This window comes from Chiloscyllium punctatum, chromosome 29 (assembly GCF_047496795.1).
Source record: "Chiloscyllium punctatum isolate Juve2018m chromosome 29, sChiPun1.3, whole genome shotgun sequence".
Taxonomy (NCBI): Eukaryota; Metazoa; Chordata; class Chondrichthyes; order Orectolobiformes; family Hemiscylliidae; genus Chiloscyllium; species Chiloscyllium punctatum.
Window position 1 is genome coordinate 60,564,361 of NC_092767.1, and position 15,440 is coordinate 60,579,800.

At 46.5% G+C, this 15,440-nt stretch overlaps 1 protein-coding gene across 2 annotated transcripts in view; it reads right to left on the reverse strand.

Moving 5' to 3' along the window:
- The window catches only part of LOC140454451 (synaptosomal-associated protein 25), a 220,666-nt gene that overhangs the window by 132,970 nt on the left and 72,256 nt on the right, over positions 1-15,440 (reverse strand). Inside the window, exon 1 of one of the 2 annotated variants that reach the window (XM_072549201.1) lies at positions 1,312-1,400. The exons of the other annotated variant lie outside the window; for it this stretch is intronic. The gene's annotated coding sequence lies outside the window, so the exon portion shown is untranslated. Of the gene's footprint in view, positions 1-1,311; positions 1,401-15,440 lie in introns of those variants that run through there. 2 annotated transcript variants of the gene reach the window in all.

A 15,440-nucleotide genomic window follows, 5' to 3' on the forward strand; every position in this document is an offset into this window, starting at 1 on the left:
CCCCCCCCCCACACACACACACACCCCCAATCCAGGGCAGCTCCGTGCATCGTGAAATGCTGCAGACAGAAAGGGGGTAAGAGGAGAGGGGGGGGTAAGAGGATGTGGGGAGAGGATAAGAGGATGTAGGGAAGAGGATGGGGGAAGAGGATAGGGGGAGAGGAGGATGGGGGGAGAGGAGGATGGGGGGAGAGGATGGGGGAAGAGGATAGGGGGAGAGGAGGATGGGGGGAGAGGAGGATGGGGGGAGAGGAGGATGGGGGGAGAGGAGGATGGGGGGAGAGGAGGATGGGGGGAGAGGATAGGGGGAGAGGAGGATGGGGGGAGAGGAGGATGGGGGGAGAGGAGGATGGGGGGAGAGGAGGATGGGGGGAGAGGATGGGGGAGAGGATGGGGGGAGAGGATGGGGGGAGAGGATGGGGGGAGAGGATGGGGGGAGAGGAGGATGGGGGGGGAGAGGATGGGGGGAGAGGGATAGGGGGAAGAGGATGGGGGGAGAGGAGGATGGGGGGGAAGAGGATGGGGGGGAAGAGGATGGGGGAAGAGGATAGGGGGAAGAGGATAGGGGGAAGAGGATAGGGGGAGAGGATAGGGGGAAGAGGATGGGGGGGAGAGGAGGATGGGGGGGAAGAGGATGGGGGGGGAAGAGGATGGGGGGAAGAGGATGGGGGAAGAGGATAGGGGGAAGAGGATAGGGGGAAGAGGATAGGGGGAGAGGAGGATGGGGGGAGAGGAGGATGGGGGGAGAGGATGGGGAAAGAGGATGGGGGGAAGAGGAGGATGGGGGGGAAGAGGATGGGGGGGAAGAGGATGGGGGGGAAGAGGATGGGGGAAAGAGGATGGGGGAAAGAGGATGGGGGAATGATGATGGGGGGGAAGAGGATGGGTAAGAAGAGGATGGGTAAGAAGAGGATGGGTAAGAAGAGGATGGGTAAGAAGAGGATGGGGGGGGGGGTAGATTAAGGACTGGAAACAGCGATCTGATTTGTGCTACGGACGTCCAACAGAGAATCACAAATAAATATTAGATAACTCGAGTTGCGTCTGAAGGCCGGGACGCACTGAAAGGGCAGAATTACTCATTTAACCAACCCACAGCAATCAGACCCAGTCAACCCGGAGTAATCACAACCATGCAGCATTAGGACAAACAGGTTCAACTCCCACAGGAGTGTTATAATACCTCTGAACAGGTTGACTAGAGAAAAAAAATAGGTTAAATAACAAAAAAATCAAATGGAAAGAGATGGGAGTTAGATAGCAAAGCAGCCCAGCACACGGGTATGCAGAATAAGCCGGTCCTGTACTCACTGGTGTATCTGCAGTTCCTCTCACTGCTCTGCCTTCCCGCTGCTGCTGAGATGGAGACTGGGGGCTGACATTGTGTGGAGAAACTCCTCTCAGCTGACATCATGTAACTCCTCCCCTGTGCTCTCACGGGCCAGCACTTGGGAGGCCGGGAGGCAGCCCCTCTCGGTACACGGTGACACTGGCCCGGGAACTCGAGAAGGTCAGCAAAACAAAAAGAAATTTACAAAAAAAAGGGGAGGGGGGGCGTTCGAGACAAGCTGTCTGTCCCCTGACAACGTGCCTTCAGCTCAGAATCACCCCGCCTGCGGGGTGCAGAGGGAAGCCATTCAGCCCGTCCGGCTCATACTATTCCCCTGAACATCCCTATTACGCTCTCCAATACCTCTACCCCATTTCAAGCAGTGCGTTCCACATGTGAACCTCAGCGTGAGAAACTATTTTCGCACATCATATTTACTTCGGTTGCAAAATCAAGTTAAATCCCTGAAAACACGCGACAAACCGAAGAATTAAGGGGCCCCAGCTAGGAGATGGACTTCCTCGCTTAGTTAAAAATCACACAACACCAAGTTATAGTCCAATAGGTTTATTTGGTTAAAAATCACGACACCAGGTTATAGTCCAACAGGTTTATTTGGTTAAAAATCACAACATCAGGTTAGAGTCCAAAAGGAAGGGTAGATGTTGAAATTGGATCGAATGACCTTGCCATAATAAAGAGAAAATACTGGAGAAACTCAGCAGGTCTGGCAGTGTCTGTACAGACAGACAGTTAACTTCTCAAGTCTGACATAATGTGGTTCTGAAGAAGAATCACATCAGACTCAAAATGTTCACTCCGTTTCTTTCTCTATCCGGGAGAAAGTGAGGACTGTGGATACTGGGGATCAGAATCGAAGAGGGTGTTGCTGGAAAAACACAGCAGGTCGGGCAGCATCCGAGGAGCAGGAGAATCGACGTTTCGGGCATAAGCTGGTTCCTGATGAAGAGTTTATGGTCGAAATGTCGCCTCTCCTGTTCCTCAGATGTTTCCCGACCGGCTGTGCTTTTCCAGCACCAAATACTTGGGCTCACTTCTCCCTCTATCCGGAGACGCTGCCCAGACGCGCTGAGTTCCTTCAGCATTTTCTGCTTATGTTTCCATTTACAACAAGGGTGGAATCTTGCTTTTACTCAGAGCCTGTCATATCACACTCAGAAGGCCATTCAGCCCATTTGGACTTTGTAAGAATAAGATATCACGAATAATTTGCCCCCCCCCCACCCCCGCTCCCAAAGGTAGTGGGTCATTACGAATGCTAGATACTTATCAACATGCTGCCCACTTTTCAGTTGGGTATCACTGTGGGGGGGCTATTTAAACACACAAGGAGGACTGCAGATGCTAGAGATCAGAGTCCAGAGTGTGGTGCTGGAAAAGCGCAGCAGGTCAGGCAGCATCCAATGAGCAGGAGAATCGACGTTTCAGGCATGAGGCCTTCATCAGGAAACACCACACTGTTATGACTGGGATCATTGGTCAGAGGACAAGAGCAGGAATCCCCTTCAGTCCGTTGTCCCCTCTCTTACTGGTGTCACTGATCTGCCATGATTGTCACTAAAAGAGATTATCTCAGTCATTCCTGGAAGCTTGCTGTTCACATGACATTTGGCTGCTGCATTTTCTGCATCACAGCAAGTACCTCTCTACAAAATGACTGTGTCGGTTGTGAGACACCCTGAGGTGCTGTATGAATACAAATTCCTTCTCCTTGCTTTTGTATGGGGGATGAATCGGCATTCCAGAAAGTCCTACGTGACTGATCTGCGGCTCTCTTTGTTGATTACATTCCGCATTTGAGACCCTAAGGCTGTGAAAGGTGCTATACAAATTCAAGTCTTTCTTCCTAGCGTAGCCTTTCAGCTGAGCACTGCACAGATGGGAGATTGCAGGAATTGCATGTTCACTTTCAAGGATATCCGGGCATTTCGCTGTTCATGGAAGTGGAGGGTCGGACAGTCATGAATAAGGCCATTTAACTCTCCACATCTGTCCTAACAAAAGAGCGTAGTCCCACAACATATTGTTTAACCTGGACACTCGCTTGGAAATATCTGTCGACCTGCCTTCTAAAATTATTTATGTGGTGTTCCAGGCTGTAACAATCAATCCTTTAACCAATATTTAGTCTTGAATAACAAATGCAGACGTCGGCTGCAGTAGCAGCACAGTGAGTCTGACCAACTCTTCTCTGGTTTATACTAAATGCATTTTTCACACTGGCCTTACACTTTATGAATGAAACATGTACAGCTCACAAGAACATGCACAGAGTCCAACTAATTACTAACAAGATTCTTTTTTTCATTTCTCGGAGGAGCTGTTAGATTAGCTCGCTTTAAATTGAGATTCTTGTAGATTGATACCAGCGACTTGGATTTTTACAGAATGAACGCTGCCCTCGCTACTCTAGTCTCAGACCAAAGTCGAGCTGCAGCACCACAAGACCCAGTCAGCTTGCAAGTGACTGGCCATTGACCCCAGCAATTGTTCCGGGGGCTGCCGTCCTGGAGGTTTCAGTCGGAGGAGTCAGCGTGCTGTAGTTTGGGTTCGGAGACTCTGCTGAGTCATGAATTTGCAGGACTGTGGTTTGTGAATAAATTGCAATCACAACTCCCGGCTGAGCCAACGGTGTCAAAATTGACTCCGACAGAAGAGATCTGACGGAGACATCCACGGGGAGGATGCGGTGAGGTTTCGCAGTGGAGCGATTTCACAGAGAATCGGCTCTTCAGAATCCGAATCAAACAGCACCAGTCTGAAGGCAATATAAGATCCTCAGTCTCTGTGCAGATCACAAAGCGCTTCACTGCTTTAGAAGGCGAGGTTGCTCCATCCCACCACTGTGCAAGTGAAAGGCTTCTATTAACGGTAATGCGACTGGAGGGAGGTGTACCATTACCAGCGCGAACATCTCTCATCTTAATGAGGACAGGCCTCAAGTTCTCGCTGCAGCAGTCAAGTTGTGCGCTCATTAGGATGACCGATGTTCTGCTGGGGATGGAAAATTTCACCCCCTTTTGCAACCAGTCTCCTGTATTAAACGTTCACAGGTCAAGTGCAGCATGGCTAAACCGAGCTCTATCCAAAGCTCAACAGTCATCCGCTTCAACCTGAATGTCAGATGAACAATCTTCACCATGGTCCTATCAATGTTTCCATTCGCTGGCTGGTCTGAAGTCTCTCCATGAGGGAGGCCCTACTCCAGTCTGCATGCAAACATCACTTTAAGAAACAAAGTCCCTGTAAATGCTCAACGTGCAATTTCAGAAAAAATAATTGACACGTCAGGTCAGATAACTTGGACCACAAGATTTGGTCAAAGTTGTGGTTTTGAGAAGCATCTTAGATAGAGGTTTACAAACATTGAAAACAGGAGCAGGAGTCGGCTATTTGTCCCTTAAAGCCTGCATGGGTAAGCAAGCAGGAGGCTGGAGGAACACGGCAAGTCAGGCAGCATCAGGAGGTGGAAACATCAACATTTCAGGAGTAACCCCTTCTTTAGGCCTGTGTTCTTCCAGCCTCCTGCCTGTCCAACCTGGATACCAGCATCTACAGTTTTTTTGTCCCTTCAAGCCTGCATGGCCACTCAATATGATCATGGCTGATCCTCCATCTCAGGACCATATTCCTAATTTCTGCCCAACCCCTTGATACCTTTAAAATCTAAAAATAAGCACCTTTTTTGAATATATTCAGTTACTCTGCCTCCATAGCCTTTGGTGATAGAGAATTCCACAGGGTCACTAGTCTTCAGGTGGAGGAGCCTTTCCTCTTTTTGGTCTTAAATAGTCTCCCCTGTATCCTGTGACTGCATTGTCAATCCCACCAATCAAGGGAAACACCCTTCCTGCAGCTAATCTGTCCAGCCCTGTTAGAATTGTAACAATTCAACATCATCCTTCTAAACTCAAGTGAAGACAGGCTCAGTCGAACCAATCTCTTCTCAGAGAACAGTCCCATGATCCTTGGTATCAGCTTAGTGACCCCTGCTGCAACTCCTGCTATGGCAAGTATATCTTTTCCGGGGTGGGGGTGGGGGTAAATCAAAACTGTCCACAATACTCCAGGTGGGGGGCCTCACCAAAGCCCTGTTCATCTGTAATTAGACCTCCCAACTTCTGAACTCAAATCTTCTTGCCAATGTCAATATACCATTTGTCTTTTTAATTGCTAACTCCTCCTGTATGGCTACTTTCAATGACTGATGTACAAGGTCACCCAGATCCCTCTGTACAGCCAGATTTCCACACTTACCAAGATATCACAATTTCAATAATACTCTTTCCTTTCTGTTTTTCACTCCAAAGCGTATAACTTCACATTTAGCCTTGTTGTGCTGTTTCTGCCATCTGTTTGCTCATTCAGTCAACCTGTCTAAATCAATTTGAAGCCTCCTTACATCCTCCAAAAACAACCCACAATCTCACCCAGATGGCAGCAGAGAAGGACGCTCCAGCCAGAGCTCCTCTGCTCTGCCCAGTCTTTTTTTTCTCTTTTTTTCCTTGAATTTGTTTAAAAAAGAATTTAACTTTTTAAAATTACTCAGAGTCGAATGGAGGAGGCAACTTCCAGATCAGAGGGAGTCCTGTGGAGGTGAATCCCAGACCAGAGGATGGCGCAGGAAGACCAGTCCACGACCGGGGGGCAGAACGGGAAGGGGAGTCCCAGACTGGGGGGATGGGGGTGGCGTGGGGAGACCAGTCCCACTGGGGGGGGGGGGGGGGGGGGGGAAGTCCCAGACCAGGGGGAGGGGTGGAATGGGGAGGGGATCCCAGACTGGGGGGGGCACAGGAGGCAGATCTCAGACTGGAGCCCTTTGGGGAGAGGCGTGTCCGAGACCAGAGGCCATCACCAGGAGGTGAGGTCCTTGTAGATTGGAGGCATGGCCTCATGTTCTGAAGCCCAGTGTGGTCTGAAGACTTGGCCCAGGACAGTCTGGAGGTTAGGTACTAACACAAACTGGGCTGAAAGGACTGTTAATCAAGTACTTTTTATCCTTTTTATTCTTATGCAGGACTTTTATTTATTATTGTTTCAATTTTGTGCCAAATACTTAAGTAGTTGTACCTAGGATTCCTAAAGAAGGGCTTATGCCCAAAACATCGATTCTCCTGCTCCTTGGATGCTGCCTGACCTGCTGCGCTTTTCAAGCAACACATTTTCAGCTCTGATCTCCAGCATCTGCAGTCCTCACTTTCTCCCCTAGGTATCTTGTACCTAAGATGGTGCCCTAAGTGGTGACATTGCAAACTTTTCACTGCACTTGTTCGAGTGCACTTGACAATAAAACTAATTCAATTCAATTCAATTGTCAAGAAACCTGGAAATATTTCATTTACTTCCCTCATCCAGATTTTTTTTTAATTCACTCGTGGGACATGGGCATTTTTGTCTGGGTCATATTAATTGTCCATCTCTAGTTGACCTTGACAAGATACTGGTGAGCTGCCTTCTTACCTCATTGCTGGTTTACCCACAATGCACTACAGGGAGTGAATTCCAGGATTTTGAGCCAACAACACTGAAGGAACAATATATTTCCAAGTCAGGATGGTTAGTGCCTTGGAGGGGAATGTTTTGTTCCTATGTGTCTGACGGAAGTGTTTGTGGATTTGGAAGGTGCTGTCTAAAGAGCTGTGGTGAATTCCTGCAGCGCATCTTGTAGATACTGCTGGAATGGACTGTTGCTGGTGAGGGAGTGGATGCTTGAGAATGTGGTGTGAATCGAGTAGGTTGCTTTGTCCTGGATGTGTCAAGCTTCTTGAGTGTTGTTGGAGCAAGTGGGGTATATTCCATTACACTCCTGACTTGTGCCTTGTAGATGGTGGACAGGCTTTGGGGAGTCAGGAGGGGAGTTACTTGGTGCAGTACTCCTAGTCTTGACCTGCTCTAGTGGCCACTGTGTTTATTTGGGAGTCCAGTTTAGTTTCTGATCAATGGTAATCCCAAGGATGTTGATAGTGATGTTGATGGTAACTCTACTGAATATCAAAAGTGTAGCGAATATATTGTCTGTTGTTGGAGAGAGTTATTGCCTGGCATTTGTGTGGTGCAAATGTTACTTGCTGCTTGCTAAGCCTGGATATTGTCCAGATCTTGAACATTTGAACATGAACGTGCTTCACTGTCAGAGGAATCATGAATGGTGCTGAACATTGAGCAATCATCAACAGATGTCCCCATTTTTGACCTTATGATGAAGGGAAGGACATTGATGATGGTTGGATAGGATACTATCCTGAGGAACCCCTGCAGAGATGTCCTGGAGCTGAGATCACTGACTTCCAAGAATTAGAACCATTTTTTTTGTGCCAGGTATTATTCCATTCAATGGAGAGTTTTCTCCCTGTAAACCATTAATTCCTGTTTGGCTATAGCTCCATGATGCCACATATACCTTGTGAATAGCTGGGACTCAAGCAGGGATCCTTGCAGTACCAACTAGTCACAGCCTGTCACCCAAAGAGAGACACATCTATTCCCACTCTGTTTCCAGTCTGTCAATGGATTCCTGAGTGTTGTGCTGACCTTTTATCCTCCTCTAAGATCAGGCTAACCTACATACCCTTCATTGCACTGTCATCTATGTGCCTATCCAAGAGTCGCTAAAATGTCCCTAATGTATCTGATTCTTCTACCACTGTTGGCAATGCACCCACCACTCTCTGTATAAAGAACCTATCTCTGACATCTCCCCTAAACCGTCCATCAATCACCTTCAAATTATGCTCCCTTGACGTAGCCATTTCTGCCCTGGGAAAAAGTCTCTGGTTATCCACCCTATTTATGCCTCTCAACATCTAGCACACCTCTATCAAGTCAACTGTCATCCTTCTTCACTCCAATAAGAAAAGCCCTCGCTTCCTCAACCTTTCTTTATAAGACATGCCCTCCAGTCCAGGCAGCTTCCTGATAAATCTCATCTACCTCTCTAAAGCTTCCACATCCTTCCTATAATGAGGCAACCAGAACTGAACACAATATTGCTAGCATGGTCTAACGAGGGCTCTATAGGGCTGCAGCATAAGCTCGCTTCTCTTAAACTCAATCCGCCAACGCACCATATGGCTTCTTGACAACCCTATCAACTTAGAGGGATATATGGACATGGATCCCAAGATCCCTCTGTTCCTCCACACTGCCAAGAATCCTGCCTTTAACCTGGTATTCTACCTTCAAATTTGACCTTCCAAAGTGAATCACTTCACATTTTTCCAGGTTGAACTCCATCTGCCACGTATCAGCCCAGCTCTGCATCCTGTCAATGTCCCTTGCAATCTACAACAGCCCTCCACAGTATCCACCAACCTTCGTGTGATCGGCAAACTTACTAAGCCACCATTCCACTTCTTCATCCAAGTCATTTATAAAAATCACAAAGAGCAGAGGTCCCAGACCAGATCCCTGTGGAACACCACTGGTCACCGAGCTCCAGGCTTAATACTTTCCACCAACCACCACCCTCTGTCTTCTATGGACCAGCCAATTCTGCCTGTATCCCAGATTTCCCTGTAACCCATGCCTCCTTACTTTCTGAATGAGCCTACCATGGGGAACCTTATCAAACGTCTTGCTAAAATCCATGTACACCACATCCACCACTCTACCTTCATCAATGTGTTTTGTCACATCCTCAAGGAATTCAATATGGTTTGTGAGGCATGACTTGCCCCTCACAAAGCCAGACTGACTATCTGTAATCAAACCATGGTTTTCCAAGTAATCATAAATCCTGTTTCTCAGAATCCTCACCAATATTTTACCTACCATAGACCTAAGACTTACTGGTCTGTAATTCCCAGGGTTAGCCCTATTCCCTTTCTTGAATAACATCAACCACTCTCCAATCATCTGGTACTACTCCAGTGAACAGTGAGGACACACATATCAAAGGCGCAGCAATATCCTCCCTTGCTTCCTGTAGTAACCAAAGGTACATACCATCTGGCCCTGGGGATTTATGTATCCTCATGATTTTCAAAATTTTCAGCACATCCTCCTTTTTAACATCAATCTATTTGAGCATATCAGTCTGTTTCATGCTGTCCTCAGAAACATTAAGGTTACTCTCAGTAGTGAATATTGAAGCAAATTATTCAGTAAGGACCTCCCCTCCCTCCTTTGACTCCAGGTGCAAGTTACCTCTACTATCCCTGATCAGCCCTACCCTCACTCTGGCCATCCTCTTGTTCCTCATGGAAGTCTAGAATGCCTAAAGCTGTTTCATGCCCCCTTCTAGCTCTCCTAAGTCCATTCTTCAGTTCCTTCCTGGCTACCTTGTAACCCTCTCGAGCCCTGTCTGATCCTTGCCTCCTCAACCTTAAGTAAGCTTCCTTCTTCCTCTTGACTAGGTGTTCCACATCTATTGTCACCCAAGGTTCCTTCACCCTCCCATCCCGTCCTTGCCTCAGTGGGACACACCTGTCCAGCACTATCAGCAAGTGCTTCCTAAACAACCTCCATAGTTCTTTCATGCATTTCCCTGAGAACCTTTGTTCTCCTCTCCCTCTCCATGAGTATAGTAAAGGTCAGGGAGTTGTGATCACTATCAGTGAAATGCTCTCCCACTTGAGAGATCTGACACCTGACCTGGTTCATTGTCAGGCACCAAATCCAATATGGTCTCCCTCGAGTCAGCCTACCTACATATTGAGTCAAGAACTCTTCCTGGACACACCTGACAAAAATTGCTTCATCCAAACTATCTGAAGTAAGTGCTGGAGGCTGGCTAACATGGTGCCATTATTTAAGACAGGTGGTAAGGAAAAACCACGGACCTATAGACTGGTGATCTTAAACATCAGAGGTGGGCAAGTTGTTGGAGGGAATCCTGAGGGTTGGATTTACATGTATTTGGAAAGGCAAGGACTGATTAGGGCTAGACAATATGGCTTAGTGGGACATCATGTCTCATTAACTTAATAGAGTTTATTGAAGAGGTAACGAAGGTGATTGATAAATGCAGAGAGGTGGACATGATTCCATATGGACTTCAGTAAGGCATCCAGCAAGGCTTCTCATGGGAGACTGGTTAGCAAACTTAGATCACAGGGAATACAGGGAGAATTAGCCATTTGGATACAGAACTAGCTCAAAGGTAGGAGACTGAGGGTAGTGGTGGAGGGTTGCTTTCCAGTCTGGAGGCCTGTGACCAGCATTATGCCACAGTGATCAGTGCTGGGTCCACTGCTTTTTGTCATCATATAATTGATGTGTATGTGAATATAGGAAGTATGGTTAGTAAGTTTGCAGTTGACACCAAGATTAGAGATTCAGTGGACAGCGAAGAAGGTTATCTCAGAGTACAACTGGACTTCAATTAGATGGGCCAATATGCCAAGGAATGGCAGATGGAGGTTAATTTACATAAATGTGAGGTGCTTCATTTTGGAAAGGTAAATCAGGGCAGGACTTATACACTTAATGGTAAGGTTCTGGGGAGTGTTACTGAACTAAGAGACCTTGGAGTTCAGGTTCATAGTTCTATGAAAGTAGAGTTGCAGATAGACAGGATAGTGAAGAAGGCATCTGGTATGCTTGCCTTTATTGGTCAGAGCATTGAATATAGAAGTTGGGACACCATGTTGTGGCTGTACAGGACTTGGTTAGGCCACGTTTGGAGTACTGCATTCAATTCTGGTCACCCTGCTTTAGGAAAGATGTGATGAAACTTGAAGGGATTCAGAAACGATTCACATGGATTTTTCCAGGCTGGGGGGTTTGAGCTATCGGGAGAGGCTGAATATGCTGAGGCTGTTTTCCCTGGAGCATCAGAGGCTGAGGGGTGACCTTATAAATGTTTATAAAATTATGAGGAGCATAGATAGGGTAAATAGCCAAGGTTTGTTTTACTCAGGATAGTGGAGTCCAAAACTAGAGGGCATAGATTTAAGGTGAGGGAGAAAGTTTTAAAAAGGACCTAAAGAGCAACTTTTCACCCAGAGGGTGGTACGTGTATGGAATGAGTTGCCAGAGGAAGTGGTACAGGCTGGTACAATTAGAACATTTAAAAGGCATCTGGATGGGTACATGAACAGTAAGAGTATGGAGGCTTATGAGTCAAGTGCTGGCATGTGGGACTAGATTAATTTAGGATGTCTGGTCAGCATGGATGAGTTGCACTGAAAGGTCTGTTTCCATGCTGTACATCTCTATGACTATATAAATGCACACACAGAGTAGGTTTGTTTTTGTGTTCACAGATCAATTGAGCATTGAAAGTAGATAACCTTTCTCTCAATGAATCTCCACAGGCCAATCTCTGGCTACCTCAATGATCATACAGTTGTAACTCGTGATGACGTGCACCTGACTTAATCCTGAGGTGATGGCAAAGTCCAATGCCCTCAGTCCTTCAACGTCACGTCTGATGTTGTATGCATATGCTGCCAGTTCTGGTACAAACGATATCAGGGATCAGGTGCACTGGTGTCAGCTGTTGAGAGATGCCAGTAAGGTTTAAGCTGACCTTTGGATGAAAGCAGAAGCATTTGGGTTCAATAGCATAATGGGTTTGATGGCTTCAGGGTATGGTAACCAGTGATGTGAATGTAAAATCTTCAGCTACAAGAGTACAAGTGTCTACAACAGTCACTCACTGCAGTATTCCTTAAAATGCTCTTGTAGTCACAGTATTTATACGGCGAGTCAAGTTCAGTTTCTGGTCAATGGAATCCCCAGGATGTTGACAGTGGGGGATTCAATGATGGTAATATCATTGACTAGAGCAATGGTCAGGTTCTGTCTTATTGGAGATGGTCATTACCTGATCATTCTTAGTCAACTTAAGTAGGAACAAAGACATGGAGAGAGTTTGAAGATGACACAAAAATAGGTGGGATGGCAAGTAATGAGGGTGACACAGAGAGATGTTAAGTGAGTGGGGAAAAGCTTGGTAGATAGAATACAATGTGAGGTTTTGCACTTTGGCAGTTAAAATCGAGGAGTTGGATATGATTTAACTGTGAAAAGGCACTTTATGGAGGTGGCAGAGTCCTTTGCTATCTTCTTTCTGGCTAAATCTGTACCCCTGCTTACCACGTCCCTGTAATGGAAAGAGTTGTGTTCTGCCTACTTGAAACCTAAGCCTAGTGTTGTTAGCTACTCTGTGTCTCATTTGGACTGCCATCTCACAAAATGGCAATAAACAATGAATGTCTGTTCACACTCTCTTCCCCCCCATTAAACATTATTTGTCTATACATAGAAAGTCTCTACTTTCTCAAAGACCCAAATCAAAAATATTCAAACATCAACAGAGGGTTTGACTTTGGAGGCATTGCTGCAGTGACCTGGTGCTCCACCTCAATAGATTTTTCAACCAGTTCTACGGACTAACAATCAGGAGCTGGGGTATTAGCCACCTCCCTCCTCAGGTCTCTTTCCTCAGACACCTAAACAGAACCTAATGGTTTCAGGTCATCTGTTTGAATCTGGGTTTGAACACTCAATTCCCTCCAATTCTCTGATCCTCACCCAATCATCTCCAATTCCCAACCATTACCCCTTCAATTCTCACCTAACCCCCTCCTATTCTCACCCAATCCCCTCTCAATTATATTGATTCTCATTCAGCTCCACTGACCCCCACTCAACTCACTCCATTCTGAAGCTCCCCCAATTGCTACCAATTCCCATTCAATCCCCAATGATCCTCACCCAATTCCCTCAATCCTTACTCAAATCCCTTTGATCCTTACGCAAACTCCTCCAATCCTAATCCCCATTAAATCCCCCATAATCCCCACTCAAACCCCTTCTATCTCCAAACAGTCCCTTCTGATCTCCACCCAATCCCATTATCCTCACCCAATCCCCTCTAATCCCTTCCAAACTCTATTCAATTCCCTCCAATCCCCAATCACTCCTGATCCTCACCTAATCCCCCCTGATCTCAATCTAATCTCCAACTAATCCTGCGAATCCCACCTGTTCCTTTCTGAAGGATATTAAACTGGAGAGGGTTCAGAAAAGATTTACCAGGACGTTGCTGGGAATGGAGGGTTTGAGATATAAAAATAGACTGGAAAAGCTGGGACATTTTTTACTGGAGTGTAGGAGGGTGAGGAGTGACCTTATTAAGGTTTATAAATCATGAGGGGCATGGATAAGAATGACAGGGGTCTTTTCCCTAGGGTGGAGAGATTAAAATTAGGGTCATATTTTTTAAAGTGAGCGGAGAAAGGTTTCAAATGGACATGAGGGTCACTGTTTTACACAGAGAGTAGTTTGTGTGTGGAATGACCTGCCAGAGAAAGTGGTGGATGCATGTACAGTTACAACGTTCAGAAGACGGCTGGAGAAACTCATGAAAAGGAAAGGTCTGGAGGGAAATGGGCCAAGTGCAGGCAAGTGGGACTAGTTTAGTTTGGGAACATAGTCGATGTGGACTGGTCAGTCCGAAGGGTCTATTTCCATGCTGTATGGCTTTATGGCTCTAAGACAACCCGTGTTGGATTTGGTTGATGGTAGACCTGGTGTGGACTGAGCCGGCACAGCTAGTGATCGCCATGAGCAGGGAAAGAGAGAGACAGTGTAGGGAGGCATGGGGGAATCGAGGGAGACTGAACCCACATCCTTTTGTATCTGGAAGAAATAAAACGAGTGATAGATGTTAATGTGAAGGTTGAAAAGGCAAATCAGAATGTGATGGTTTGGGAAACGGAGGATGGGGGCGAGAGCAGCTGGAGCAAAAAAAAAGAATCGAGGAGCCCAAGTGAGGTGGACAGCTGCTCGGGATGTGATCCTGCACAAGAACCAAGTCGACACAGTGCAACAGGGTTTGATTTATCTGCTCATTTGTAGACCAAGTCCCAGGAAATGGCGCAGAGTTTGTTGTGATAGGCCTCAGGCTGAATTTTAATGCAGACTGCCCTCCACATACCAACACAAGAGAAACCCAATAGACAAAAAACTTTAGTCCTTAACAGCAACAGCAACCAATCCAGCTCTCAAAAGGCTAGCATGCAGACAGCTCCAGCCTTCTGGGAAGAGAGCCTTGCACCACCTGTTTCATAGTTTGTATTATTAGAGAGGAGCTTTGCAAAGCTTCCAAAACCCACAGCCAATTTCCATGTGAACACTCATGGCTGTGACAAGGCTGCTCCCTCTGCAACCTGAAAGCTCTCAGCAATACAGATTCTTAACAGTGGGAGCCAAGGGCTAGGCAGAGAGAATGTGACCTAGAGAAGGAGGTCATTGCAGTACCCAAGCTAAGCTGAATCTGTCATGGGGGAGCCCTCATGGCCTGGCAACCCAATTGATGGACAAGCCTTGTGCCAGCTGCCTGGTGGGAGTTTGCAGAAGTGAAGTACACAGGAAATGGCAGAACGCTTAGAAGTATCAACATACAGAGGGATCTAGGTGTACAGGTTCACAGTTCCCTGAAAATGGCAACACAAGTGGATAAGGCGGTCAAGATGGCATATGGGATGCTTGCCTTCCTAGGCCGGGGCATAGAGCGTTAAATTAGCAAGTCATATTGCAGCTGTATAGGACTTTAGTTAGGCCACATTCAGAATATCGTGGATAGTTCTGGTCGCTAAGCTACCAGAAAGATGTGGAGGCTTTGGAAAGGGGACAGAAATGGTTTACCAGGATGTTGCCTGGTTTGGTGGGTATTAGCTACGAAGAAAGATTGGACAAACTTGGTTTGTTTTCACTTGAAAATTGAAGGATGAGGAACAGCCTGATAGAGGTTTACAAAACTATGAGAGGCAGGGATAGAATGGAGTCTTTTCTCTAAAGTAGAAATGTCACTTACTGCGGATGTAGGTTTAAGTCAAAATGGGGAAAGTTTAAGGGAGATGTGATAAGCAAGTTTTTAAACAGAGAATGGTAAATGCCTGGAATGCGATGCCAGAGGTGGTGACGGAGGCAAATATAACAGCAATGTTTAACAGCATTTTGACAGATGCATGATTAAGCAGGGAATTGAGAGATATGGATGGCGTAGAGGCAAAAGGTTTTTAATTTTGAAAGGTATCATGTGCCAGAGCTGCCTTGGTGGGCCAAATGGCCCGTCCCTGTGTTGTATTGTTATTTTTATTCTTGAGAACCTCCAGATTCAGCTGCCAGTGCCAAGATA